This window comes from Chamaea fasciata, unplaced genomic scaffold, assembly GCF_029207755.1.
Source record: "Chamaea fasciata isolate MVZ Bird 193981 ecotype frontalis unplaced genomic scaffold, bChaFas1.0.hap1 SCAF_3, whole genome shotgun sequence".
Lineage (NCBI taxonomy): Eukaryota > Metazoa > Chordata > Aves > Passeriformes > Sylviidae > Chamaea > Chamaea fasciata.
The window spans coordinates 56,324,504-56,352,244 of record NW_027094088.1 but is presented as its reverse complement, the minus strand read 5'-3'; the positions used below and the strand labels follow the sequence as shown (position 1 = coordinate 56,352,244).

General features: G+C 39.6%; 1 protein-coding gene across 2 annotated transcripts in view; it reads left to right on the top strand.

Moving 5' to 3' along the window:
* The window catches only part of MTHFD1L (methylenetetrahydrofolate dehydrogenase (NADP+ dependent) 1 like), a 141,827-nt gene that overhangs the window by 97,460 nt on the left and 16,626 nt on the right, over positions 1–27,741 (top strand). The gene's annotated exons all lie outside the window — the stretch shown is intronic.

Below are 27,741 nucleotides of genomic sequence, written 5' to 3'. Positions count from 1 at the left end.
TGTTGGGTCTGAGACAATGCCTCTTGCTGTTGTTTCTGTTGCTGTTGTTTTTAGGTTAGTCTAGGGTATTTAGGCACCCTAATGCTGCAGAAAAATGAATTTACTTGTCCTTGCCTTTTCTTTTTCAAATTGCAGCCTGTAAATAACGAGTTACATATGATTGTAAATGTTAAATCTTTTATCCATCATTACAAATTACTTAAATGTATTTAGATTAAAGGAATTGTGTTGGGGAATAGAGTATGTTTAAAATAATTGCTCTTCAGCTGATGAGCCTGATCTGCTCCCAGTCTTTGTGAACATCACTACTGGTCCTGTGAAAGTAAGTTATGGTGGGAAGGGGTAGATTTTCAGCTGCAGAAGTAATAGCACATTCCTTTTCCTTTTTTAGACAATTTAAACAATGAGGTGCTAAAAAGAGGCAATCTTTCTTCCTACCCATCCTTACAAGTACAGACTCAGATTAGGAAGCTCCTGATACTTTCTTCCCTTACAGGCCTTGTGGAAATAGCTGAGGAGTGTGTTGGCTCATGCCTTTTGCCAACCACACACATCTTGATCCAAACAGCAGTTGAACTGCATCTGACATCTCATAGCTAGAGTTATTACGAACATGTAGCTGATTCATGGGATGGTGCTAGAGGAGGGATGCAAAAGCCACTGCATTTCCGGAGAGCACTCTCCCAATGTTATCTCACCTTCCCAGAGCACGGCCTGATTTCCTTGTGTAGCAGTACACTTAGGAAAGGTTGAAAGTTTCTAATCTATTGTTTTGAATTCCCTCTGAAACAATCAAGTGTTTGAAATGAGGAAGGAAGTACTTTCTGACCAGGAGGGTTCCTGGAGTTCAGGAAACTGTGTCACTTTAAGTCACTGGACTTGGGGATATGCTTTCCTTCCGCATGACCCAATTATACACGTCCACCAGAAGAAGAGTACAGCTGTGTATTTAAATTGTGTAAGACCAAATTCCAATTACTGGTGACGGGTAAAATTTGTCAGAACTTCTAGTATCTCCTTCATGGCCTGGATTCAAGTTTGCACTGCAAGTTGTGTGTCATGAAGTTATGAGAAGGAGTGCATGTGAGTAATGGGCAGCAACTAATTCAAATTCATGAGGGAGCTATTCTGTTGGATGTCAGAATGAAATATTCTTGGGTTGAGCTTTCTGAATGAGTCACACCCTGCATGCTTTGCTATAAACTAGCTGCAGTTCGCTGTCATAAATCCATAGAAACTATCCATAGGAGCAGTATAAACCAAACAAGTTCAAGGATTGCCTCTTTCTGTTTCCATTTAGAACCAAAAAATGCAGTTCGTTTGAAGGACATTTTGTATATGAGATTTCTTTTTGGAGGAGAGTGTAAAAAATACGTCTAAGTTAGTTAGCCTGACTTTGGTGGTATTAGCCGTGGAACTTCTCCCATATCCTGAGCTGGGAAGGCAGCATACTCTGTGTTATGTATTCCAAGAGTTTGTAGGCGAGGTACTGTATAAACATAAGATCCCCAAGAGGTAAAAATGTAAATACATGGACATCGATCATTGGTTGTTTGGAAAAATATTGCTAATGCTCAGGAATGTAATGCTCAGGAATGTGGGACAGAACACTTCTTGGAACCATCACAATTGCTACAAATCAGAATGAATGAATGAATATGAATGTGTTCCTAACATTATTACCACACAGTTCTTTCTTTAGAATTAAATTTATAGTAAGAGCTACAACTTGGTGCCTTTCACAGTGGAGAGATGCGATCATCATGAAACAAACTTTCATAATATAATTGCACCATGACATTTGAAATCGCTTTTCTAATTTGTCACCTTCATATTTTTTGTGCCTGTTGTTGTCAGCAACTAAGTCTTAGGGTTAGTGTTACTGTTTAAGTTGTGCAAGAAGAAATATTTTTGATGTCTAGTTTCAAAACTGAAAGCCTTCCTTTGGCAGTTCTTTTACTAATAAAGCTATCTGAAAATGTCTGCAAGAACAAAGTAAGTATAAAAGGGCATGTCCTGAAGGCTTAAAGTGGCTGGAAGTCAATGCTGTGAGTAGAGGGATTACAGAAATCCCAGTGACAGCATATGGTGAAAATATCCAGTCATGACAGTGGATTAGATTTCTTTATATAGGAAAAAAAGAAGGAGCAGCATATAATTTTTTCCCTTCCACTGCTTGATGGCTAATTGTATTAATTGAGAGGTCGCTTAATACCTGAGCTTCTCAGAACCTTCTTACAGCTAAGGCTTTTCTGATGGCAGGAAAAAATGCTATTTTTCATTAAAGTTGTAATGATAATTCTGATGCTAATTAAATGTCAAACTCCATTCTCAAAGCATATTTTTTACCAGGTGAACTTCTCATATTCTCATCTGCCAGAATTTATCAGTAAAGCAGGTCGTTAGAGTTCTGCTCCAATGTAATCGGGAAGAGCATTACAAATGAGAGAGATAAATACTGCTGAAAGATAATAAACTATCTGCAGTAACTAGCATTTGTAGTTTAGCCTTGTTACTAGCACGTGCAAAGTTAATGAGGTTTGTATTTATCCCAGCTCTAATACACAGTGGTTTTATTTTTTTTTAAACTAAATATTTAGCATGTTGTCTTCATATTCTCTAAGCAATATTTGGTTTGTGTTATGGTTGGCTCCAGTTCCCATACAGCATGGAAGTCTTTCCAGGAAAAATGAGCTGAGCCTTATCAGAGGAAATCAGCAGTGAAACAAGAGGTGCATTTAATTAACACTGGCACAGCTCTTATCCAAGTTCTCTGAGACCATGACCCAGAGGGCTACATCACTCTCACAGGTGGACTGTTGACATCATTGCTTGGCTTAACGGAGTGATGGCAGGAAAGTTGCTGGAGTATATGTAGGAAACCAGTGAGATCATTCACTAGCAATGCTTGGGTGGGGAGTTATTAGATTTTTGTAGTATGTGTGTTTCTCTCCACACCCACCCAAAAAGCCATAGCAGTTTGGCGCTTTCTCACATTCAGCCACATTTCCATTGTTCTTTTTCATGTGAGTTGCAAGAATGCAGGAAGGTCATAGAAGTAAATAAAACCTCTTGCCTTTTGCTTTTGTGAAGTGATGCTACCAAGTGACTGGTACAGGAAATAAATCTGTGTTTGAATCACAGTGAGATTTTTAAGAATATAGTACTCTTCTCCAGCCATGCACTTTCATTTCAATGGGTTAAAATTACAGGCATGGTCACTCTGAAAATATGTGGAGCCTTTGGAGTCATGCCAGCTTCCAAATTCTCACAATGAACTGACATCCCCCAGATATCAACATATCTAGAGAAAGGTCAACCTATTACAGAAATATTTTTCTCCTTGTAGAAAAAGAAGTTCAGGTCTCTGGAACTAGTGCTGAAACTACATCCCCTTGGAAGGAACTCTTGGGGTGACCCAGTGTAGTTTGAAATCAGTGTGTGGGAGGAACAAAGCTCTAGTTCACTTGTGGGTGAGAACCAAGACTGTCCTGCCAAAATATTACCTAGATATTGTAAGAGGGAAAAGACCTCGCAAGTAAATATTTTTATTAATACTTTCAGGAGGAAAATATTTTTCCCTGTTGAATAAATTTCTTCTTTCTTAGTGGTTAAGGGCTTAACAAGTTTTGAGAAAGTCTGTTGAACATAAGCTGGAGTCCAGGCCACCTGAAGTGAAATTGCAGTTTTTCAGTGGTGCATGATGCTCAGTTTGTCTCCAAATTGTCATTTTGTCACTTTTCTCAGGTGCTTTTATGGGACAGATGAATAATTATTGTTTGATTGCTCAACTCATTCTGGTGATCTGTGTAACACAGGATAATGTTTCAAAAACATAAAGGATGGTGAGGTTTATATTGGCTTTGTAAAACATTCAGCTTGCAGTTCAATTTTATATTTTTTACAAAGGTTTTAAGCTCTGCTCTGACCACTCTTGGTCAAAAAAAATGTCCCTGGGGATGTGGCATTTGGCACCTGCCATTGGTGTTGTATAGTCGCTGTGTTGTAGCAGTGCTCAGAACAGCTAGTTGTGAAAGCTAGGTGCTCACAGACTCTGTGGGCTGGTTTTGAGATAACTGCAAGAAGTGTGTAAGCAGTAAGAGTAAAGGAAAGTACGTTAAAAATTGTTTAGTTCTAAATGAAAATTGGTAACAGGAAACGAAAAGCTGCCCTCTGTTAGATGATGTGCCTTCTGAATTACAAAGGGTGCATAATTTCAGTACAGTGACAGTCTGTGCACACCTGGAAATGCTGAATGACGTTGTACTTGGTGGAAGGCTGATAAATTATTCACGATAGGGTTGGAGGGCTGGGCATGATAGGTGTGATTGATGGCTGGAAGTGAGGATGAGGGCAGTCAACCTCAGTGTGTTGTGTCTAGAAGCTAGAGGCTGAGGGGTTAGTTAGTAGGCTGAGGTTAGTGTAATAACAGGAAATCCACTTCTGGCCTTTGGTGAATTGCATGATGTGGTTGTGGATGGTCCTGGGTTGGCCAGAGAGAAGAGGGTCTCGGTAGGTGAGGTAGAAGTAGTCCTAAGTGAATGATTTAGCTGAAGGGCTGAGGAAAAAGTTGTAGATTATAATGGAATGGTTTGCCTTTGCAAACATCCCAGGTGCGTGGACTATGAGGCTGTTAAGATTCAAGGATGGCTGTGGCCATTTGTGATCAGGAGATGGGAATAGAAGATTGAGGGCAAGATTGGAAAGATGGGATTGGCTGGAAAGGAAAAAACTGAGAGTTGTACCGATGGGAGGAGATAGCTGTGAAATTATTTGAAGACACATCCAAGATGTACATGGACAACTGGAAGAGATCACTGACATAAAAGCCACAAGGGTTAAAGAGCTTTGAAGATGTTCCAAAAGCATTAGTTAAAACAATGACATGACTTAAGATCTGGGCAGGAAGAAGTCATGTGAGTAATGAATGTAGTTACAGGAGAACAGAACATGCCTTGCTGATGACTAAGATTTTTTTTTTTTTTTTGATTTAAGAGGAAAAGGGTAGAGTTTAGCTGGCTTAAAAATATCATTTTCATTTCTGTAACTTTTGTAAGTGAATAGAAAAGAATGTATTTCAATGATAGAAATTTCCATATAATCTGTGCATTTACTGTCTACTTCACCTGTTTTAAACTGATGTGGATAAGCCAGTGCTTGTTGGAAATACAGAGTAAGTATACATTGCTTTGGATCACTGTACCTCCATGCCATGGCTGTGGCACAGGCATACGGTAAAATATTGTCTTACAACCTGAAATGACACCCAAAAACACCCCACAAACCAGCCTCTCTTCCTCCTCTGCCATATCTTGACAAATAATAAAGGCAAAAGACTTAGATTCTGTATAGTTCATGCTGTCACTGTTGTTTGTTTGCCAGTAAGCATTGTTTATCCTACATCATAATAATGTACCATATATTGCCTTTTCTGAATGAAAGGCCATGTCCCATTGCTGGCCAGATTAAATTTGTAGCTTATTATTGCTTCATTCCACCTCACCCTACATTCCTTGAGGGCCAGCACTTGTAGTTAGAGAAATGAATGAATGAATGGTTTTGATTTGTTTTCTACTGAGGAGAAAAAGTTTTGTATCTTCACAGGAAAAAGTTGTCTGTGTGTGTGTGTGTGTGAATTCAGTGAACTGAACTGTTGAAGGAAAACCTGTTTTTTGGGACAGGATAAATTCATGTAGATAACATATCAAAGAAGAAAATAGACCCTGTAGTTTGGTAAGCTATTTAATGTTTAGTTTTGATGAGATTCTTTTCTTACTACAACCTCCATTGTAAGTAATTTCAGTATGACTCTTGTGAAATTATTTCTTTGTGTCCAATGTCCACTATTTTCCAAAATTTTCCCATCTTACCATATTTTAAACCTTGTTAGAGATTTTTTCTATGCAAGTGTTTAAATTTGGTTTTAAATAAAATAAACTTTTTTGTGACAAAAATGAATCACCTCTATTTCTTGTTTCAGTCAGGTTTCCTTGGTCATCATTTCCAAGTATATTTATATTAAATACATCCATAGAAAGTAGCGTTATGTTCAAGCTCTTAGACATGTCAATGTTAACCCAAAGTAGTTTATCTGAATAGGTAAACTTTAAACTTATTTACAAGTACAAGAGGTGCCTTTCACGAATCACTTTAGCCAGAAAAAGTTTCATCCCCTGAAAATGCATTTTGATAGTCTCCCATCTCTTGAGGAAGTTTTACCTAACCTCCTGTGAAAGGGCATGGAAGGTATGGTGAATCAGAGCAGCTGCCGAGGAATTTCCCAGGCTGGTATGCCAGGATCCCAAGGGCTTGAGCACAGGTTTACAGTTAAGATGAGCTGACTCGACACCCCAACCCAGGCAGTGTGGACTCACTGATCACAGGTAGTGCCTGGCCAGTGCGGACAAGTTTAAGCGATGCTGGAACCAAGAGAACTCATTATGCTCTGAAACAGTTTTGTTCATTGTGGTTGTGAATGTCTTGCCCTCATCAGAGCTGAGAAGTTGTATGTAATGAACTCAGCACAGCTGTCATAGGCTTGCAGATGCCATCAGTGCAGGTAGTTGGGAATCACCTGTAGTGCACGTGGAGCCAAGGGCGCACCTCTGGGAAAGCATCCTTTCCTCAAGGCCTTCAAGGAGCCTGGGAGTCATTAAGATCCTTGCTGTCGGTTCAGTGAGACCTACCTGTGATCATAACCAGTTCGGGTATGTCTTCTATCTGTTTCATTCCCTTGTCTCTGATTTACAGTCCATGATCCCCGGTAACAATGGATATGGCTGCATCAGTTAAGAAAGGAAAACACGAGTGACTGATACTCCATACGGAGAGTAGGGCTCTTTAAATGATGTACATTAGCTTCTTTGCTTGGGGCTTGCTTTTAACAAAGATGTATCACTTAAAAGTGGGAAGTGCAATTTGGACAGAAGCCAGCACCAATTTTGGACACCTGCCCTTGGATTTTATGCATGACTTCAGACAAGAAATAGGGATGTTGCAGTGGAAATGCAGGCACGTGCAAGTTTGAGCAGTTAGTGAATGCCTTTTGCTGGGTGTTCTGCAGGGCAAAGAGGGAAGCAGGTGGGTGAGTTGTGGCAGCTTCTCTGTGGTGCAGCAGCTGCCTGCCCACCTACAGCTCTGACCATGCTGGTTAGCACACCTGATGTGTGTCCAGAGCAGGTAAGTGGGTTTGGTGAAGAGCTCATTCAATCAGCCTGGTACATGTGGACTAGGATCAAATGTGAAGAGCTCAAAAATCAGTTTATGGAATGCCTTGAAACAGCAGTGTTAAGGGTTTGATTATGCTGTCCATATGGAATATGGACAGGCTTGAGCATTAGAGAGGGCAGCTAGGTATTTCTTCCCCCATTCATGATATTTTGGGTGACTTGCTGTGTGAAGAGGCTGATGCTGCCAGACTCAGGGGTCACTGAATCTGATTACTTCTGGGCAGGATGGGTATCGCTGCTGCCTATCATGGTTCAGTGTGGTAGTAGCAGCCATAATTCTGTCACTTCCAGCTTTTTGCTGTTCCTCTGTATAGGGAGAAATTGAAATTATATTTCATGCTCCCTATTTTTGTTTGTTCAGCCTGATAATCTTCCTCAGTTGAAGAAATTGCAGTTTCTGAAAAGGTTCTCTATGGCCCAAATGGGAAATTTAGAGATTCAGCCCAAACCATTGTCCTTTCAACATTCTTACAGATGTATTTTTCAAATGCTGATTTGAAAATTTTAGAAGTATTGATTCCTTGATAGCAGGAAAAAACTTTACAGTTTGAACCAAGTGAGTGAATTGTTTCCAAACTGTCCAGTAGGACAAACTATTTAGCAGATGTAGATAGCTGTATATTTGAGCTTGGCAACTTACTGTTACTGAAACTCTAAAAATGATTTAAAGCTAATAGCAGGAACCTAGCTGGAGGCTGCAAGTCTGTGACTGAACAGTTTTATTGAGTTCTGGATAAATAAGTGAAAGATGTTTTGAGCTTAATGTTCCCAGCAACTTGCTTTCTTTCGTTAAATTGCGAAATATAAAATAAATAGTGTGCTAATTAACATTAAAGAGGAATGAATATTTGTGCCTTCTGGTCAAGGGATTATCCTTGTTAAAACAGGAAATGGACTCTGATTTCCTTTTTTTTAAGTATTTTCTCCATAAATTTTGTGTGACAATGTGAGGTTAAAAATAGGCTATACTTTTACACAGTAAAATATATATCTATTATTAGTTAACAAATAGCTTTTATAGGGAAGGAAGGGCATTTTCCAGATTGTTTTATACTGAAATAAATGCATCCTGCATTTGTTATGCACAAAATAGTATTTACTGCGAAGTTAGAAACTGAGTTTCTCTAATTTATTACGTTGTGACGTGGACTATAAAAGCTATAATGCTCAACATTTTCATCTGCCTCTTTGTATTAGTAATTTGCTAGACAAGGAAAATTTTGTCTTCTTTTTTAAAATAAGGAGTCCAGAGGTAAGAACAATAAGGTCCCTCTGACAATTCTGGGGCAGGATCATCAATAAAATTCACGATTTCCTGGCCTACAAAATCATGAAATGTTTATGTCTAAGAATGTGAAGAATCAGCATGGGGTATTTCCATTGGAGTAGGCTGACCTTCATTCTGTGCATGATGCTAAAAGATAAAGTTATGCTGCTACTCCTCCCCTACTCCACCCACCCGCCTACATAAAAATCCTTAAGTATTTCCTGAGATATTCCTTATTGTGTCCTTATTTTAAAGAATACAAAAGGTACAAATGCTGGCATACTGAATTTTGCTTTTGATAAGTGGTAATGGCTTTGCTTTGAAAAGAGCACTCTTTCTTTACTTATGAAATTAGGAAATGCCATGAATAGAGCATTACCTTTTGACCAACTTGGCCTCACATCAGGTCCTGTGTGCAGTTTTGGGTGCCGCATAAAAAAAGAGATATAAAGCTATTTAGAGAGCATCCAGAGGAGAGCTATGAAGATGGTGGTGGATGTGGAGCAGAAGCTCTATGAGGAGCAGCTGAAATCACTTAGTTTCTGAAATGAATAGAAGAGGAGTCTGAGGGGAAGACATCATTGCAGTCTACAACTTCCTCTGTCTCGTGGCCAGTGATAGGATCTGAGGCAATGGCATGAAGCTGTGTCAGGAGAGTATTCCCAGTGGAACACGCTGGATAATGGTGCTGTCTGGGACAGCTGCAAGAGACCCGAGATGTGGCACCAGATGGGCGTGTGTTCACTTCTACAGCAAAGTTTGGCTTCTTTGAGAAAATTTTGACTCTTACCTCCATAACCATCCACTGGATGATGCTAGCCATGTCAGTGCTTGACACTTTACAGGTTAGTGCCTGGCAGCTGGACATGCAGCTTTTCTTGAAGTCATATAAAAATGCTTGATACAATTGGAACATTCTTTTTAACTGGGTTCACATTTTTAATAATGTTTTTTAATAACATGTCAAAGTTGGGTGAACAGTTTCTCTCTAGAGACTCCGTATTTTCAGAAGATAAAATTCTGTAGTTGCATGATATTTTAGACTGGAGTGCCTGACTGCAGCATCTTTGTTTAATAAGCATGTTTCTTTAGACAACATAAGGAGCTCGACTTTAGGCTTAGTAAGAAAAGGTAGTGACATGAAGAAATTCAGAATGGGCTATTCAGTCTTATATAGGAATGTTGCAACTGGAAAGAAAGTATTTTAGAAATGTTAAAGTTCTGCACAAGATGTCCTACTTCAAGCTCAGCAATGCTCTGAAGACTTTGAGTCTAAAGTTAACCTCAGAGTACATGCTTTCAGGAAAAGTAGTGAGAATTAGGTAATCAGGTCATGGTTCCTTTTCTGCACAACTGCTCAGGGGCTATTTTTTCATGTGCAGGTTTTTACTTCACTTTTTTTAGTTGGAGACTACATGTCTACAGAATTTTAAAAGGATGGTTGAGTCCAAATCAGCTTTCTTGTTTTTACAAATATGCAAAATGGCACAGAGATACCAAGTTCCAATCATCATTTAGCAACCAACTCATAAATGGTTAAACATATGGAGGATTGTGATAGTCACAGAAATATCATTTATATCCCCTGCAATCTTCAGAATATCTTGGTCTGATTCTCCTTAAATTCTGGTTTTATAATCAAAAGCAGTTATAAAGGAACACTGGGTATGTGTTGATGAGAAAGCGGCAGTGTTGGATGGGAAAGGATTGCATAATAACTCTCACTGAAGTGGCAAATCTTATGCATCTTGTAAGGCACCTACCAGGCTAACACTCTACAAATACTGAATAACAAGTGTGTCTTGAGGTAGCCTTCTGGTTTCAGTGTTGCAATCAAATGAGCATACCATAAGCGAAAGCAGCAGAGAAATGTAGAAAATGTGTTTGCCTTTGAGTAAATCATCAGTAAGCTCTTATGCTGAGATGATCTGGTTTTGTTACTTGCTCACTCAATAAAAACAACTAGGAGACTGAGGCTGGAAGAACTATGACAATTTGTCACCTGTAGAAACCTGTTGAGCTGTTTCTAGTCTTTTTTAAGGTCAACTTAAATAACTGAAAATAAATCTGGCCTGATTTTACTTCTCACTTACATTTTTTCACAAAACAGCATGAAATTCAACACCACTTAAGAGTTCCTGCTTGGCTCCTTATTTTCAGTCTGCTGTGAGGGGCTGGAGAAGTACTGAGAAGTACTGCTGGAGAAGTGTACTTGGGGACACCTGAGACTGTGGAATCTCAGTGGTGTTAATTTATATTACACTTTTTCTTTTAGGCAATGCTATTCATAATATAATATGGCAAATGCACCCCCAAAAAAGAAGTAGTAAACATCATATAGGTGGTACCACTGAGTTGTTTTTTCCCAGTTCCGTTTTCTACACCTGCCTCTCACTGCTCAGAAGTTATTGCATTTGCACAGCTCTCAAAAACTGCTGACGCTCAGAAGTGAACTGCTAATCTAAGAGTTTGTACAAGGAAGCTGTATGACAAAAGCTGTGACTTTTACCTTTCTTTGATTCGTGAAATAGCCCAAAATACAGAGGTCTGTGGTTATTTTGCTGGAAGAGAAAAGCTAGTTTGGTATCTTACGTGCAGTGCTGTTCATATTATGAGATTATAAATGCCTGATTTCCCTGCTCACAGCAAAGTTCCCTTGTGAGCATCTCCAGGCTTCGTTCTGCCAGTGATTGCACAGAAGGCTGTCCTGCAGATTTTTCTCACCATCTAGCTCATGGTTTTGTCTCAGATCCAATTTCAGGTTTCCAAGGGTGTTACTACTGTGCAGGATATGTGTCTGTTTGAAAGGAGGTTGATGTGTAAATAGTGCTCCTGCTCTCCTATCATTTTACTCTTTTTGTAGAATCAATTAGTTTGGAAAAGACCTCTGAGATCATGGATTTCAACCTGTGACCAAACACCACCTTGTCAACTATACCATGGCACTGAGTGCCACTGCAGTCTTACCTTAAAGACCTCCAGGGATGGTGACTCCACCGCCTCCCTGGGAAGCCCAATCCAGTATCTAATCACCCTTTCTGTGAAGACATTCCTCCTAATATCCATACTGAACCTCCCCTGCTGCAGTTTGAGGCTATATCCTCTCATCCTGTTGCTGATTGCCTGGGAGAAGAGGCTGACCCCCACCTGGCTACACCCTCCTTTCAGGGAGCTGTGGAGAGCAGTAAGGTCATTCCTGAGCCTCCTCTTCTCCAGATTAAACACCCCCAGCTCCCTTTAGTCACTCATCAGACTTGTGCTTCAGACCCTTCACCAGCTCTGTTGCCCTTCTCTGGACTCACTCCAGCACCATGATGTCCTTCTTATAGTGAGGGGCCTGGAACTGGACACAGCACTCGATGTGTGGCCTCACTACAGGGGAATAATCCCTTCCCTGCGCCTGCTGGCCGCACTATTGCTGGTCCAGGCCAGGATGCCATCGGCCTTCTTGGCCACCTGGGCACATTCTGGCTCATGGTCAGCTGCTGTTGACCAGCACACCCAGGACTTTCTCTGTTGGGCAGCTTTCCAGCTGCTGTTCCCCCAGCCTGTAGCCCTGCCTGGGGCTGTTGTGATCCAAGTGTAGGACACAGCACTTAGCCTTGTTGAACCTTCTGTAATGCCCATTCAAACCCTGCCTCAAAAGGGAGTATTCCTGCTCTTGTATGCACTTTATCAGTATCCAGAGGAAATGTATTTGCTATACAGATCAGTTCCTATTCATCTTTGCCATTGACCAGCATTTTTTGAGAGGTATCTCTTTCTTGTTGAAAGTGTTTTAAGGATTCCTGTGTATTTATGTTGAAGAGACAGTTTTCCACCCATTGGTTTATATGTGTTTGTCTTAATTCATAATGTTATTACTGGAGGTGGAGTGCAATGAATGGAGCAGTCATCATGTGATGTAAGAAGAATTTCTGTATAAGTACAGAAAAATGTAAACTGTGGGAATGAATTTGTTGATAGAAGGGTGCTTGTAGTTTGATCATCAGGTATTTGTGGAAAATCTCTCTGTAACTGGAGGCATTTCTGCTGACAGTTGAGAGTATTAGGAATCATCATTCTGTTGCTTATCCATATTTTGTTTGGATTGTAGACTGCATTGAAAATGTATGCAATTTTTTGCCCATTAAACCATGCCTTCATTGTGTTCAGTTTTCACACATAGGATTGCAACAAATGGATATGATGTCATAGATGACCATCATATCTTCATTATAGTGGTCAAAAACCTGACCTTTTTACTCTTTTTTTCCACCTCTTCCTTTTCTCTCTCTTTTTTTTTTTTTTTAATTTTTTAAATTTTTTTTCCTCCTTTTTTTCTCTCTTTTTTTCCTTCTGGGAGCTTTTTTGGCATCTGGAGGCAGTTTATATTTGACATGTTTGACATAAAGGATGGAATGTGTCCAGTTTGGGAAGCAGAAAAGCTAGTGGAGGAAAAAAAATTAATCATTGCATTGCAAAAATTAAGAATATTCATTCTGGTCCTTCAAGCAGAAATAGTTTTTGGTTTCAGCTCAGGATATACATGAGAATAAATTGTAATTAAAGGGCTTTATTTAAATGGAGAGAATTTAGTTGTGTTATTGGCACCATAAAACTTTACGTTTTATGGAAACAAAATGGCAAACGAGATTATGGCATGCATTAAACATAAAATGTGTAATTTACATTTTTAGGGATCCAGGCAAGAGGAAGTTGTATATTAAAAAAAAAAAACAAACAAACAAACAAAAAAAAAAACAACCAATAACCACATACATGCTGTTCTCAGGATCAGTCCTGGACTGAAAAGTATATGTATCCAAATGTGGGATTTTTCTGTGTGGTCAGAATTTCAAAATGCACATGCCAATGGTCCTGAGTTCCTCCAAAGAATGGAGGTGTTTCCATGTGCCAGCAACACCTGTCCAAAAGAGCAGGAGCGTGAATACCCTCAAAGTGTGTGTTCTTACCCCCTTTCTTCTGTCTGTGTAGTTGTAAAGGGGACACTTGCTGGCCCCCTCTCTGTCACTCAAATCCACATTTTACTTCTTGAGTATGAAGTGTTACATCCCTTTGCATTAGTGTCACTATGTCTTGTTCTTCCAGGCTTGTCAAAAAGGATAGAGGGTGGGGAGGGAGGTCAATTAGAAGAGTTCTGGCTTCTTCCAGGCATGAGTGAGCCAGGGAATGTACTGAATTAAAGGTGTGTTCTTAATGGCACTTGCTTGAGCAGTAAGCAGCTTTTACATCCTAAATTCAGTCTCAGAAAGTCCTGAACTTTTCATGATCTTCAGCTCTCTGCTCCAGCTCTCCTTCACATGTTGTGTTACTGTTTATGGGCTGGTGTTGCTGGCTCTCTTTATTCAGACGTAACCTCTGGAAACCAAGGCAGTCTGCTGTATTAAGACTCCTGCCAAATGTGATTCTTGGAAGACATAATTTAGCCTTTGCCACAGAGTGAGCTTCTACTTTTTAAAATTGTTTTGGTAAATTGTACTTTGCCCTCCAGTTAAGTTTAGTGAAAACCAACAAAAAGAAAGTAGAAAGGCAATTTGTGTGAAGCCTCAAGAAATTTCTTGTGGGTAAATTGATCAAAAAAGTTGACGAATTAAAGGAAAGTTTAGAAGAAAGGTTGCCAAGTGCATAAAATACATTTGTTTTAATTGTAAAATGAATTCAAACCTTCACCTAAATCAATTTTAACTGAAGTGTAAAGATCTCTCTGGTTTGAGCCAGTGCTATTGGTAGTGTTGCATTAGTGTGTCATTTTGCATGAGGTAAAATGACCTACAGGACAACATTAAATTGAAATTGCTACACTGGTTTGTAAATTGAGGAGAAACCTCCAGATATTCAAGGAAGCCAATCCAAATCTGTTCTCTTTGTGATGCCATGATTAGGTCTGCTTTTCTAAATAGATGAGTTAGTGTGTTCATCACTAGTGCAGGTCATGGGGAAGCATTGCCAAATAGTTTGTGTTAGTTTTGTTCCATGTGCGTAGTAAGTCTGATGCAACTTACTGCAGTGAGAACTTCAAAAGATAAATCTGCTCTACTGAGGAACTGTTAAAAGTTTCTTACAAATGGTGAATTAAGTTGCAGGAACTGTTTTAAACCAACAGAAAACTAACAGAACTTAAAGGATTTTTGTAGTTTTATGGAGAAAAAAAAGCTAAGAACTAATTGACTTTTTTGTGTTCAAAGATAAAATGGGAAAGGACATGGCTGTTTAAGGTAAATGCATCTTGGACCCATTCTTTTTCTGTTTTGTGTATCCTGTGGTGCCCTTCAGTCCAACTGTGAAAGAGACTATAGACTAATAGACTTTCAGAGGAAATCAGCTGCTGATTTTTTTTAATCTGTAGAAATAATGAAAGAAAACAATTTCCAAAAAAGAGGGGAAAAAACAATCAGTGTTTCTGCCTTTTCACAACCTAAATAATGTTATTTTCAGCCCTACATAATTCTAACAGCTCTATATAATTTCCATGGAAGAAAAGATTAATTACATTTGAAATTATCTGGCTTTGGATGCAATAGCATATTGATTCTTAATTCCATTGAGGATGAGTTTTAAGATGCATATAATGAATTGTTAATAAGTAGTTCTTTCCTGCTGCTTTAAAAATGCAGTTTTCAGAAACCTTCAACATCTTTATATTCCTTTTGTTGCTTGCTTTGACTGTTTAGACTTTGAGGTCTTCAAAAGGGGAATTTCTCCTAGTTCACAAGCACCAGGGTAGAATTGTTCCTGAAGTTCAGGCTACTGAGATGGATGTTGCTTGTACTACATTAGAGATGGTATTTGTTCTCAGGCCTCAGAGAGGTATAAGGACTCTATGATATCATTACTGCTGCTTCATTGTTTCTATCTTTTAGCAGTTATCTTCTGAAGTCATGCGCCTCTGTTCTTAGCATTTTGCTGATGAGATCTGTTAGTTCAGCTAGTTTTTCTCTCTGCTTCCTGCTATCTTTTCCCAAGTGGCTTTGGTACCATCCCTGTTGGCACAGGTCATATTTCCCCCTTTTTTTTTCCAGTCCCTCTCATTCGCCTCACACTTGTTTCTTCGCCCTGTACTGTTTTCCCACATGTCCTTCAAGGAATAAATAGCTTTCCTAGGTACAAAAAATAATGTTGCAACAGTGCAGCATATCTTGAGGCAAAATTAGGATGGGAAAATAAACTAATTTTCAGTCACTCTGGCTGTCATTGCCACATATTCCCAAGAACCAAGACATACCTGTGCAGGAACCAAGACAGGTGTGCTTGGAGTAGGCACCAAGTGTTGGTTCTAGATGTGCTGGTTTATTCTATACCCTTTAGCAGCAGGTAACAAATAGTCTTTTGGCTCTACACCCTGTTGGCATCTGAGAGGCTCTGTGATTCGCAGAATGTCATTGTTTCTCTTGCTGTGAGGGGCCCCTTTCTTACTTGCCCATTTTGTGTTTCATTTCATAGGTGGCAAATTATTTTCTGTCTTGTCTCCAAAGCTGTGTTCTCAATGTTTGTTTTTCTTTCCAGCTGATAGACTCAAAAAGTTTTGATTTTTCTATTTAATAATTCTGTTTTACATCTCCATTAATCAAAATACGTAATAATTTTCCAAGTAATGTCTTACTTCTCTTCTGAAAGAATGCCACGTGCACACTTAGCTATTTTTCAGTCTTTCTCATGCGTTCCCTTTGGATCAAGCATCTCCTCTGAATAATGCCTTCAGCTGATAGCCAGGAATCGAGGATATTAACTGCAATTTGCAGACTCAGTTACCTAATTGTAAAAGTGGTTGTTGATTTCTTAGTGTACCTACTTATGTCTTGAGGCATTCATGAAAGATAAATAAGGTACGTCAGAAATGACCTTACATTAAGGAGACTAGTTTGGGGGACTGCATATTTTAAAGAGTTTATTTAACTTATATCAGAAGTTACTTCACATACCCTTAGATAAAGGCTGCAAAAAGTGTGTTTTGCAAGTTGTTCATTAATGGATACAAAATCTGTTGTCAGCGGCAGACAAGCGAGATGTCAGCAGTAGATGTTTATTGTGCAATGGACATCCTCAGCAACTCCCAAATGTGCCATTCAAAATCAATCTGCAGTGCCATTCTTCCCATTTGATAGTCTATCATGTGATATATTTGCAGTAACACTCTGTGCCTTTCATAGTGCTTTTTGTCACTAATTTTCTGACACATCGCAGAGGAGACACAAGTCAGGTACAATCCTTGTACTCGGATGAGAAGGAAATTTTCTATCAAAAGCAACACAACTGGGAAATTACCTGACTTTTGTGGAAATCAAGCTAGTATTGCTAGCAGTAGTGTGTGCCACTTGAGGCCTTGTTTGAATGACAGTGCAACCCAAGTCTTAAAATCCTTTGAGATGTTGAAGCTTGTTATATTTATTCCAAAACATTTCCGTATGCACAGAGTAACTAAGTAATATGCAGGGCACATTTAGTGACCCACATGTTAACTGGCAGATGCCACAGATGTGCAGATATTAAAAAGCTGATGACGTGAGTGTGTATACGAAATCAAGCTTATCACATCAGAGAAAGATGGCCAGTCCCAAGTTAGCTTACACAGACCCAAGACAAAGCTCCTGCAGTCCCACAGGACCATCCCCTTGGCTGTGGATGAGCAAGGGCAGGGCTGCAGTCTGGACATGAGTACTGTTTTAATAACCTACACGTATTTCATTTCACGTTGTCAGTTTTATCTCTGCCAAAGCACCTATAACCTCATGCTGCCAATCCATTTTGGTGCTGGAAACATTTGGAAAGCTTTGATTTATAGTAAAGACTTGCCCTTCCTTCTAAAATGCCTGTCTCGTGTTTCCTGTCTTCATCATTATCCATCTGATCATTCTTGTTCCATTTCAGTAACTGTAGGTTTTTGAGATGTGATGAGCCTTTTCTTCTGGGGAGAAAACCTTCTGAAAAAAGTTAACACAGAAAGAAGAAGCAAACATTTTGTTGTGCATGACAGTGTACGGAACAGACTAGTCAGTATTTTGTGGTTTCAACATTGCTTGGTGTCTTGGTTTGGAAAGACAGGTATCTGCCAGGGAAAGCCAGAGCTCCCCTTGGAATGAAGAATGCAAACTCCCTCCCTCCAAATTACTATAATTTTGCAATTAGGAGCTTTTGGGCAAAGATGCGGGAATAGGAATAACAGTTTTTTCTAGGAATATTTAAAAATACAAATGGAGCAGTACAAAAAAGCAAGCAAGCAAACAAGCAATAATCCTAGAAACACTGACAGAGTCAGAGATATAACCTGACACCCTGTTGGTCAGGGTGTTTGAAGTAGTCCAAATAAGTCCTTCTGGAGTAACAGATGTGGTTCTGTTGACATAAAGATGATCCTGTAGAAAGGGCCCAGTGGTGGTGAGATGGGTACAGTCTTCCTCTGGAACCCAGTGGCAAACAGGCTGCCTTGGTGTTTCTGACTCCCAGTTTTTATCTAGGCTGGCTCCTCCCACTGGGTGGAGCATCTCACAATGAGATGATGCAATTGTATCAGTCATATGGTGTGAGCCTTAATGGCCCATTAACAGCAGATATGCCCCGGAGGGAGGATGGGTCGTGGAAGAGATAAGGAATAATGTTCCACCTGGTTTTAACAGCTGGCTTATTAACAAATGACCCCTTCCCCCCCCCCCCCCCCCACCCCAGAGTTATGAGGAATGGATTATACAAGAGATAAACACCTCCCCAACCAGTTTCAACAGATGGAAATAGAATACACATTTTTGGTTACATATTGCAAACCAAGACACTTGGATAATTTGATTGGATTACACAGTTGTTTTTCCTGTGTGCATTGCCCATATTGAGAGTTTGCTGCTTTATTGCTGTAGAATATGCTCTTTCTTAACAGAAAGAGGCTAAGAGCAGAGGAAAATTGAGAGTTCTGCAGTGGTAAGGACATGGAGTTTGCAAGCTGAATGATGTTGTTGACGTGTCGTATAGACCAGGTCATTTATGTTTAATAGACTGTAAATCAGAGAATCTGTTTCTTGGACTGCTGTTTGAAAACTTGGTTCAGGTGGGATGAACCCTAGTGCCAGCAGAGTCTCATCAAGTTTCTCTGTGAGTTACTGGGGAATGAAGAAGCGTGTAGCAGGCACTGCTTCAATCTGCCCACCGCACAAGCCACCAATACATGAGAAGTAATCTAAGATGTTTGTACTGTGAGTAAGAAAAGGCATACCGAAATGGTGCCAGTGATGAAGATGCAGCTTCCAGTTGAAGTGCAAGCTGTTGAGGGATTCTGAATGTGGCTTAATCACTCCATGCTAAAATCTTCATTGCTAGTGTTGCACCTGTTGTGTTAAAGTTCACATGTGTGTGGGCATGAGTTACCTCCTCAGTTTTGCCATGCAGGTCTGTCTTGTACTATTTAAGTGGTGCTAGAGTTCTACTTAAAATAGCACAATTTTGTCCAATCAACACCTTTGGCAAATGTGACATTGATTGCATTTTTTTTGTATTTTTTCCGAATATTTAATGTCTTATGCTGAAAGGAATGCATTTTCTTCTTTGCTCTGTGCAAGCTTTTGTATATCAAATTTGCTTTTATACAGCCTTACTTCTTTTGTAGAGGTTTGTGTTTAGTCTGTTGTTGGGGCTGTATTTAAGATTAATATTCGTATTGTTGCTGGTAATAACTTCTAAGTTCAAGCTGGTGGAGGTAAGTATTTGCTCCCATTCCATTTCAGACAGTCTCAGAGGATTTATTTAAAGTGTGCCTTCCAGCCCCCCTCACTTGCTCCTTGGAAATAAACCTGGATCCAAGCTGGATGATCAGTACCAACATGAAGGACCATGCTTGACTTCAATAAAATTTCTCTTTCTTAGCATTTATTCTTCTGCCTTGCCCTGGGGATTACACCACTGAAGATAAATGTAACTTACAATAGTGAGCACAACAGTGCTATCTGTCTTTCTGCACAATAAATGTTTGTTATCTTTCCAAAAAATGTGTGGTGACTAGCCAGACAGCAAGCAAATGCCATTTCATACACCTGTGTGCCAGATGTTTTACAGCTGTGCACATGCTGCTGCTGCTGAACCTCCTGTGAGTGTCATGGGACAATTGATTCAGGAGAAGTATGGATTTTTCTCTTGGGATGGGCTGAAATGGCAGAGGAGGAGATGGCTGCCAGTCAAAGGAACTGCATAACACAATTAAGAAACAAATCTTTTCTCATCTTCTTTGGGGATATTGCTAACACTGAGAGTTAGAAATATTTCCTCTGGCTTCTTCACAGCTAAAATATTTTTTTACAGCCCCTCAAAGTCTAATGAAATTAAAGTAGGTATTATTGAAATTTGGTTTGTTAGCATACAGGTGAACCGATTCTTGTAGTGAGCAGCATAGATAGAGTCATGTGTTACAAAGCTAGATAGGAATTAATGACTATAAAATTCATATTGTTTTTAAGGGTAGCTAGGTATCTGAATGTCACAAAGCTTGGAAAATCTTCTTCTTGCTGAACATTGGGATTTTATTCCTGGAACAGACTTTTCTATTTCTTAGATCTTAAAACTATGGCCAGTGTGACAAAGGACATGGTCCTATCATCACAATCCCCATCCCTTTTCTTTCTTTATGACTCCTGCAATGATTCTTCTTTACAAAGTACTTTGCAGCATTTTCGTCTGAAGCCTGAAAAATTCTGTAAGGAAGTCAGTGGGTTTTACTATTGTGTAATCTTTTATTTGTTTAGCTATCATAACTCACTGCTTTGTATGTCAGAATGAAAGCTCCAGCAACTGATATGGTGCACATGGTATTTGCAGTCAAATCTCAGTGTAGCTGCAGCTGGATTCTGTGTCACATCTCTAAAGAGTGGAAGGAGGATATCACACACTGCTCTGGGAATGGGGCCAAGGTATTAGACATGAAAGTGGGCAGGCATATGTGCCTTTATGGGGAGAACAGGGGAAGAAGGAGTGTGGTCCTGGAAGTCTGATAGGATTGGACGTATTTTGTTTGCTTTAGAAGCTGACTCAAATTTTGGATTAGCCTCTGTAGTCTAGTCACTGACCCAAAGCTTCTAAGGCTTTTGAAAATCTGTTTTTAAGGTGATAGTTTCAGGATTTTTTTTAGTAGTGTCCTTCCAATTTGGCAATGAAACGTTTTTTTCTGTGGTTTCTTATTTGGTTTCCCAGCTCATGGAGTGGGACTGCAAGTATATGATGTGAGAAAGAGAATTATAGACACTGCTATGATACTGATTCTGGCATGCAGAATTGAAGAAAAAAATATGTCAAATTAGCATCATGGTAACTCAGTGCGAGAGACTTCAGTGGTTGGAAAGGAGATGGCCAAAATCTTATCACTAAAGCACAAACTTCTCCAAAGCTCTGTGTTTAGGCTTTTTAAACTCTTTCCTTGAATTAACTTTTTGATGCTTTTGAGAAGCATTGAGGGTAGTACTTTTCTAGGCTGTGGAGTGGGAGGAGCCCATAGCATGCTGTGCAGTGCAGCATGGAGATCTGTCGCGGTGCAGTGGATGGCACAGTGGGCATGGGAAGGACTGCCTGTGGTTCCAGAGTTACTAGGATGGCCATGAGCAGGGCACTGTGCCTAATGAACACCCTTTGGCTCAATGGCACATTCATCTTCATTAATATCTTTATATTCATCTATTAAGATATAGATATACACACATATATAATGAGCTTTTGCTTCCAAAGACACTGTGGGTGTGCTTTGCCACTTCTGTTATGCTGAGCTGGGTATTGTCAGCATGGGTATAATGGACAAGCAGGGAGGAGGGCAGTCCTGGAGCAACATACAGCCAGGGACAACCCCTTCCCTCTGGTTTTGGGGAATATGACCTGTGCTGCTGAGAAGGCAACTCACACTTTCTGTCTGCTGAATGGGTATTTCTACTTTAACGTCATGCTATGAAGTCCATTTATTTTTAGTCTCAGGCGTAATATGGTTTTTGTGGAGGGTTTTCCCCCTGTGATTGTTTCCTGAATTAGTATATCTTCCTTCACTTTGGCAAGGATTTTCCTTAATAGAAAGTTTCATCATCAGTTATTAGTTTCATGTGACTGGTCTGTGAAGCACACAGGATTATTGAAAGCTATAAAATTTGTGTTAGCTGTTTTCCTGCATCATGATCAAAATTATCTCAGTTGTGTCTCAGTGGGTTTGATCATATAAATTTATTGCTGGTTACCCACAGTAAACCAACAAGCTGCAACCGTGTGACTAGAGCTCAGATGAAATTATCCATTTGCACCCACAGTGGATCAGGGAAAAAGCAGCTGTTAAATAAGTGCTTTAATTGTTTTAGTAATTGTTTTAGTAACAGTTGCTTTGCTTATAGTGGTTCTATAATATTTTTTTGTAGTTACTACTGTCCATAACTTTTGGTCAGTGCTAGTAACATTAGATTACAACTTTATATAACCCTGTTTTTAACCCAAACAACAAAAGTGTTGATGCTCACTACTGGTCTGTAGTGAAGTGGGGAAGGAACTGTGGTAGAACACGGTGTGCTACGAATAGCACCTGATGAACTAGCATGAAGTATCATATTATTAATTGATTTAATAATCCTATGATACTTGAAGGTTAATTGCTTTCTTACAACATAACTGTACTGGACTGTATTTAAATGCATTATTTGATTATCATTTTCTTGAAATACCCAGTTCTGAGATTTTCAGTCCCCCTTCACTCCTCAGCCCCAAATTTGTACTTCCTTTTGCCCTGAAGCATTTTAAGAGCAGTATCTCAAAGCGAAGTGTTTCTTCCTTGTTTACATCCCTTGGGTTAGCTGTGAATGTGCTGGGCACAGTTCTCTTCTTGAGTTAAGCAGAAGCATGGCTGGCTGACAATTCAGGTGGCAGGTAATGCTGAAAGGTGCTTCTCTGAAGTACTTGATCACCTCTAATTAGTTTGGCACATTTACATTCCATATTAGTTTCCTCTTTTTTATATAGACCATATGAAGATTGGCATGGAAGTGTCAATTTTTTATTTTTATTTTTTTATTGGCCTCTAAAATAAAGTTGTCTTCATCACTTGAGAGGACAAGTGCCAGAGGGGTGGATCAGCTTCCCTGCAAGGCTGTGTTGGACACAGCTCTTCCTTACAGACTGGTTACATTACTGCAGTTGGATGCTCTGGAAGGCCCTGCCATAAAGGGAAATGCGGCTGCTGAAACAGTCCTGCTGTAAGTCTCAGGAAGGCAGGCTGGGGCAGACTCAGCCCACGCACTGTTCCCAGTGCTAATTCTCTGCAGAGTGTCTGAGCAAGCTCACCCAAGGTTCCTGTCCTAACAAGACAAAGTACTGCATTGTATATGAAAGGGAGAGTTTTAAGCTGTTTGGCTGCATCCCCAAAGTAAATTAATAGTGCTGGAACCTAGAGTTGGGGCATGCATGGGCTCTGCAGCACACACTGACTAATGTGCTGTGAACTGCAGGTGCAGCATGCCAGGAATGGTGGGAGCATTTCAACCTAGTCAACCCTGTCAATTCAGCCTGTCACTCATCATTTTGCTTTGGGATAGCTGGTTTCAAAGAGAAAGAAATAAAGTAGAAGTCTCATATAAATTAAAATAATAAACTGAAGGCTTATGTGAACAAGATGGGAAAACTTCACAGAAAATTTTGAATAAAAATAGCAATACCATTATTTTTAACTGACTTCCTTTTGACAAGAAACCTTTTTTATTCACAGGCATTCAGAATAGTGGGAATACTACCCACAGATATGGGCATGCCCACCTACCTGCACACTACACACCTTTAGTTGTAGTATACAATTAAGGGTGCTTCCACTTCTGGATTTGCATATTCAGGACAAATTAAGTAATTTAAATCAAATTTCAGAAACGTTCACAAGTAGGTTACATTGTCAAGAATCTGTACCCGGTAAGAAGCAAATGGTAAGCATTCATGGAGATAAAATTCCTCTGTGTATTCTCACGTTCATTTTGATTGGCAAGTAAGTTATTCATCCTTCATAGTGGCTTCCTTCCTGATTATACGGGAATCTTTCATCCTTCCTCCTCCTTTCACCTCTTTTCCCCACCCCAGTATACTGGATGTGTGCTGAAGTAGAGTCAAATACAAAAGTTGTATTGATACACAGTGTAATGCGTTTTAGGATTTTTGCATCTTTGCTGGAAAGCACTTTGGACAGTAGGAGAATTATTTTTGTTGAAACAATTGAAATAATCTGAAATGTTGCAGATTTATTTATTTATTCATTTGCTTGTTTGCTTGCTTGCTTGCTTGTTTATTAATTATTAGGATCCTCCTTTGGATGTTTTCATTCATAGTCTTTCTTAACCCTCCTCTGTATATTTACATCTTTGTTGCTCATAAAAATGCCAAGAGTTATTTTCATTAGGAATAAGGAGAAGACATCCAGGATTCATCCATTTTACCTTTCTGCTTCCTTTATTTTTAGCTTCCCTTGTGCCTCATTTAGAAAGCAGCAGCTGTTTTGCATTCTGAATCACGACATCCTTTCTAACAAGCCACTTTAGAGCATCCTTCCTCAGTATTTTGAGGGATGAAGAAGAGACTTACCAGTACTTTGCTGCTTCTTTCTCATTGCACCATCATGAACTGATAATATGTCATCTATGTGGTGCTGCTCTGTATTGTCAGAGAACTAATTTAATTAATTTTTATTAACAGTCCCTTAATTGAATTTTTGAAAGACAGTTAAAATTACAAACCCAGCACAGGAAGAGCATAGGAAGAATGTCTGGCAGAGCTATACAAATAAATGTATTACTTCAAATATTCCCCATGATGTTGAACAAGACATGTAATTTGTAAAGGATTATGTGTAAGAGGGAGAAAGATACTCAGAGCAATACTGAAGCTTATTCAAGTGGTCAAAGCCAGTAGAAAAGGAAAAAAATAAAGTCAAACATATGAAATCACGAGTGCCTCCAAAGCGCAGTGACTCCTCTTCCCTCTCCCAGACACTCAATCAAAAATAAAATAAAAATTATCCTAATGCCTGTGCTCTGGAAGAGATAAAGAGAAGGCTCCCTCAGGAGAAGGAGCCAAGGTGGTATTACAACCCACAAAGAAGTGGGCATAAAAAAGTGGGGACCACAAGCAAGTAAGGTTTCCTAATAGCTCCAGTTGTTCAGTAACACAAAATGCCCACGTTGTGTAAGGATCATTGAGTCCCATTGCTGCGTTTCCACTGAGCTCGAGAGTTGTTGGTGTTCCCAAGTTGTCGCTTTGAATTCCTTTTGAATCTGTTTTGGGATTACTTGCTGGTAGGATACGCTGATATAATACCATTTAAAAATACCTTCTAGTGAATGTGGCCTGTCTTCCAGAGCTCCCATCCGTTGGCTTATTCAGCAGGTTATCCTAATTTGAACATACAAAACCCATCTGCCACAAGAAACCTGGTAGCTGAGCAAGCTGTGTGTGTCAGTGACCACGCTTCCTTGTATTACTGATAAATGTGCTGCTGCAGAGTCTGTAGTAAGAACAGATTCTTTCACCTTTTTCTGAAGGAAATGTCAGCAATCATTTCAAATTATTTAAATGCCACTTCCTGATGCTTTACATGCACTTTACTGAATAGGCACAACTGGGAGACTTGCTTTACTCCCCAGTCAGGAGGACCATGATGGGAGATCTCGTGAATATAGACACTGACACCTACCAGACGCATGCACGTGTCATGCTGGAATGAGGTACCTTCCAAATTTAAACGGCTGCAAGCATTTAAAATGGCTGCAAGCATTTTTATTCCAGGATAGAAGTGCTTTTTTCTAGGTAAACTGAATTTGCTCTGAAATGTTAACTCAGCTGACGTTTACTTTTGCAACTGGAAAACATTTAAAATCACATTTTCTAAAGGGAAAGCAATTTTTTTCTTTCCTTGGGTTGTTCAAGCCAAATGGACCATTTCATTAAAGATATGTTCTAAATTCTGTTTCCCAGACACAAAAGCCATGATAATCCAAAAATGTGCCTTCTTGTAGGCCTTTCAATATGATTTCCAGTAAAGTTTTTTAAAAAATAGTAGTATATGAGATGAATCCCAGATAACTGCAGTGTAATGTCTAGAGGTTTCATTTTCCAGGGATATACTCATAAAAGTTCATTTTTAGGGGTCTAAAGTAATCTTCATTTTATGGGGCAATTAAAGACTTCTGTTTTGATGTTGTCTGCTGTTCTCTGTGGGATTGATTCAGAATCAATAACATACTGTAGGGGAAAATTCAGCATGACAGTTTGCTGCTGGCATTTCTCTTGGAGAATTGCAGTATTGTCCCAGATGGAAAAGAAACTTAAAAGGTAGTTTTATTTTTTTTATAGGTCTATATTCTAGCTAACCATTCTTCTGCTTATCACTGCAGGTACATGGAACACTGCCTGGTTTTGGAGTCTTTCCCCTTTATAAAGTACAAGTTATGTTAATATTTTTTGACACTTGAGTAAGAAAAATTCTTACATTTTATCAAATTCAAGACAACTGACTACTCTTTGATTATTTCCAGACCCACATAATATCAGTCACAAAGGTAATACTGTATGAGATTTAGGGTTCTGACAGACATGTGTCTACAAATGAAAATCATATTGCTGGAGCTGTATCAGCCCTTGTCTCTCTGAAGGATGGTGGTGCTCTGAGTGCAGGAAATCTGATTTGCTTGTGAATCAGCTCCACAGTGGTTACAGTTTGCTACTTTTAGTGTTTTGTGGGTAAGCCTCTGGTGTTTTCACTTTGCTTTATATCACTCTAAAAGAAAAGAGAAGTGGTTGTCCAGAAAGCGGATTGGGCAGTGACCGAGGTATTTGGGCAACAAGAGCTAAGGGAGTGATGGCAGGAGTGTCTGTCTCAGCCCTTGCTCCAAGTCCCACTGTCCTTGCTGGTAGTCAATCCTAAAGCTGGAGAAGTCCTTTGGTGAACCAGGGAGTAGTCACACAGGCTGCAGACGTGCCCCTCTTGGCAGCAATTTGGGTATAGGTGCCTGTGCTCTGGAAGCTGTAAATCATTGCTGCCTTGGGGAGGAGCCAGGCTCCCAGCCCTGCCTGCCTCAGCCCTCTCTGAAGGAGCAGCAGTGAGAAGAGGTGCCTTTTGTTTCCTTCTTAAGGAGTCTTCACTAGCAAAGAGACCATAAACCTTAAACATCAGGATGAAGTAGGCAAGGGTCAAAATCGTATGAGAGGAAATGAGTAATGAGGACGTCACAGACCATCTCCTGCGTTATTTGGAGTTGTGCCCTGAGTATGTCATTGTTTCCCCTTCTCCCTCACTGAATCTTTTTTTTATATGTATGTTTAATAGTAGCCTCAGTGACAGTGAAATGAATGAGTGCAGTACCTGTTAAATACCAGCTTCCCCTTGTATAGCATCCATCTGTAAACGCACTTGGAACAAACATCTGCTCCCAGAAATTACGCTCTGGACTGTGCTGGTTTTTTCAGTGTCTGTCAGGCTTTTCATCACTTTCCCCAGTAATCCCAGCAGGTCCACAGAATAGTAAAGATCCTTATTTGTGTCACATTGCAACCACTTCAGCTGGCTTCTTAAAACTCCAAAGTTATAACTGGAGGAGCAATGCAACCCTGTTCACAAGAAAGAGAAACGTTTCAGTTGTGAAGGTTGTCATGTATGTTAGGCACACATAACCCAGATTGCTTCTGCATTATAATCTGGATCCCAAAAAAATTAAAATTCATGTAAAGTACCCTTTTCAGGTAAAATTTGAATTGGTGGGTGAGTATCTAGACAGTAATCTTGAAAGGCAGAATGTTGCAGAGACTGTCATACAGCTGCACATTAATATGTGGCCATTCCCTTCTGAAAACAAAGTACTGAACTGGGTTTTAAATATCAGCTTGCACACAGTATGACATGTGGTATTTTGCATAGGCTTGCTGACTTAAAATGTATGTTTAGAGCTGATTGATGTTATCAGAGGTCTGCTGCTATCCCTGAATCAATCTGGCAAAAGGTTCATATTCTTTAGCAACTTGACCACTTTCTTTCTCTCCATTTAATTAAAACTTCTTGGATCATTCTTCACAGAAAACAGTTTTAAGACTCTTGACATGTTACCATGTTTCCAATATTTGAAGTACTGAGAAAGCCAAGAATTTTTGTCGTGTTCATACAGAATTTGTATCTGTAAATCCAAAGTCTTGTGAATTTCATAGACTTGTATTTGTACCTGTGGTGTTATGCATAATTTAAAGGTTATCTGCAGCCATCTCCATACTGCCTGGAAACTAGTT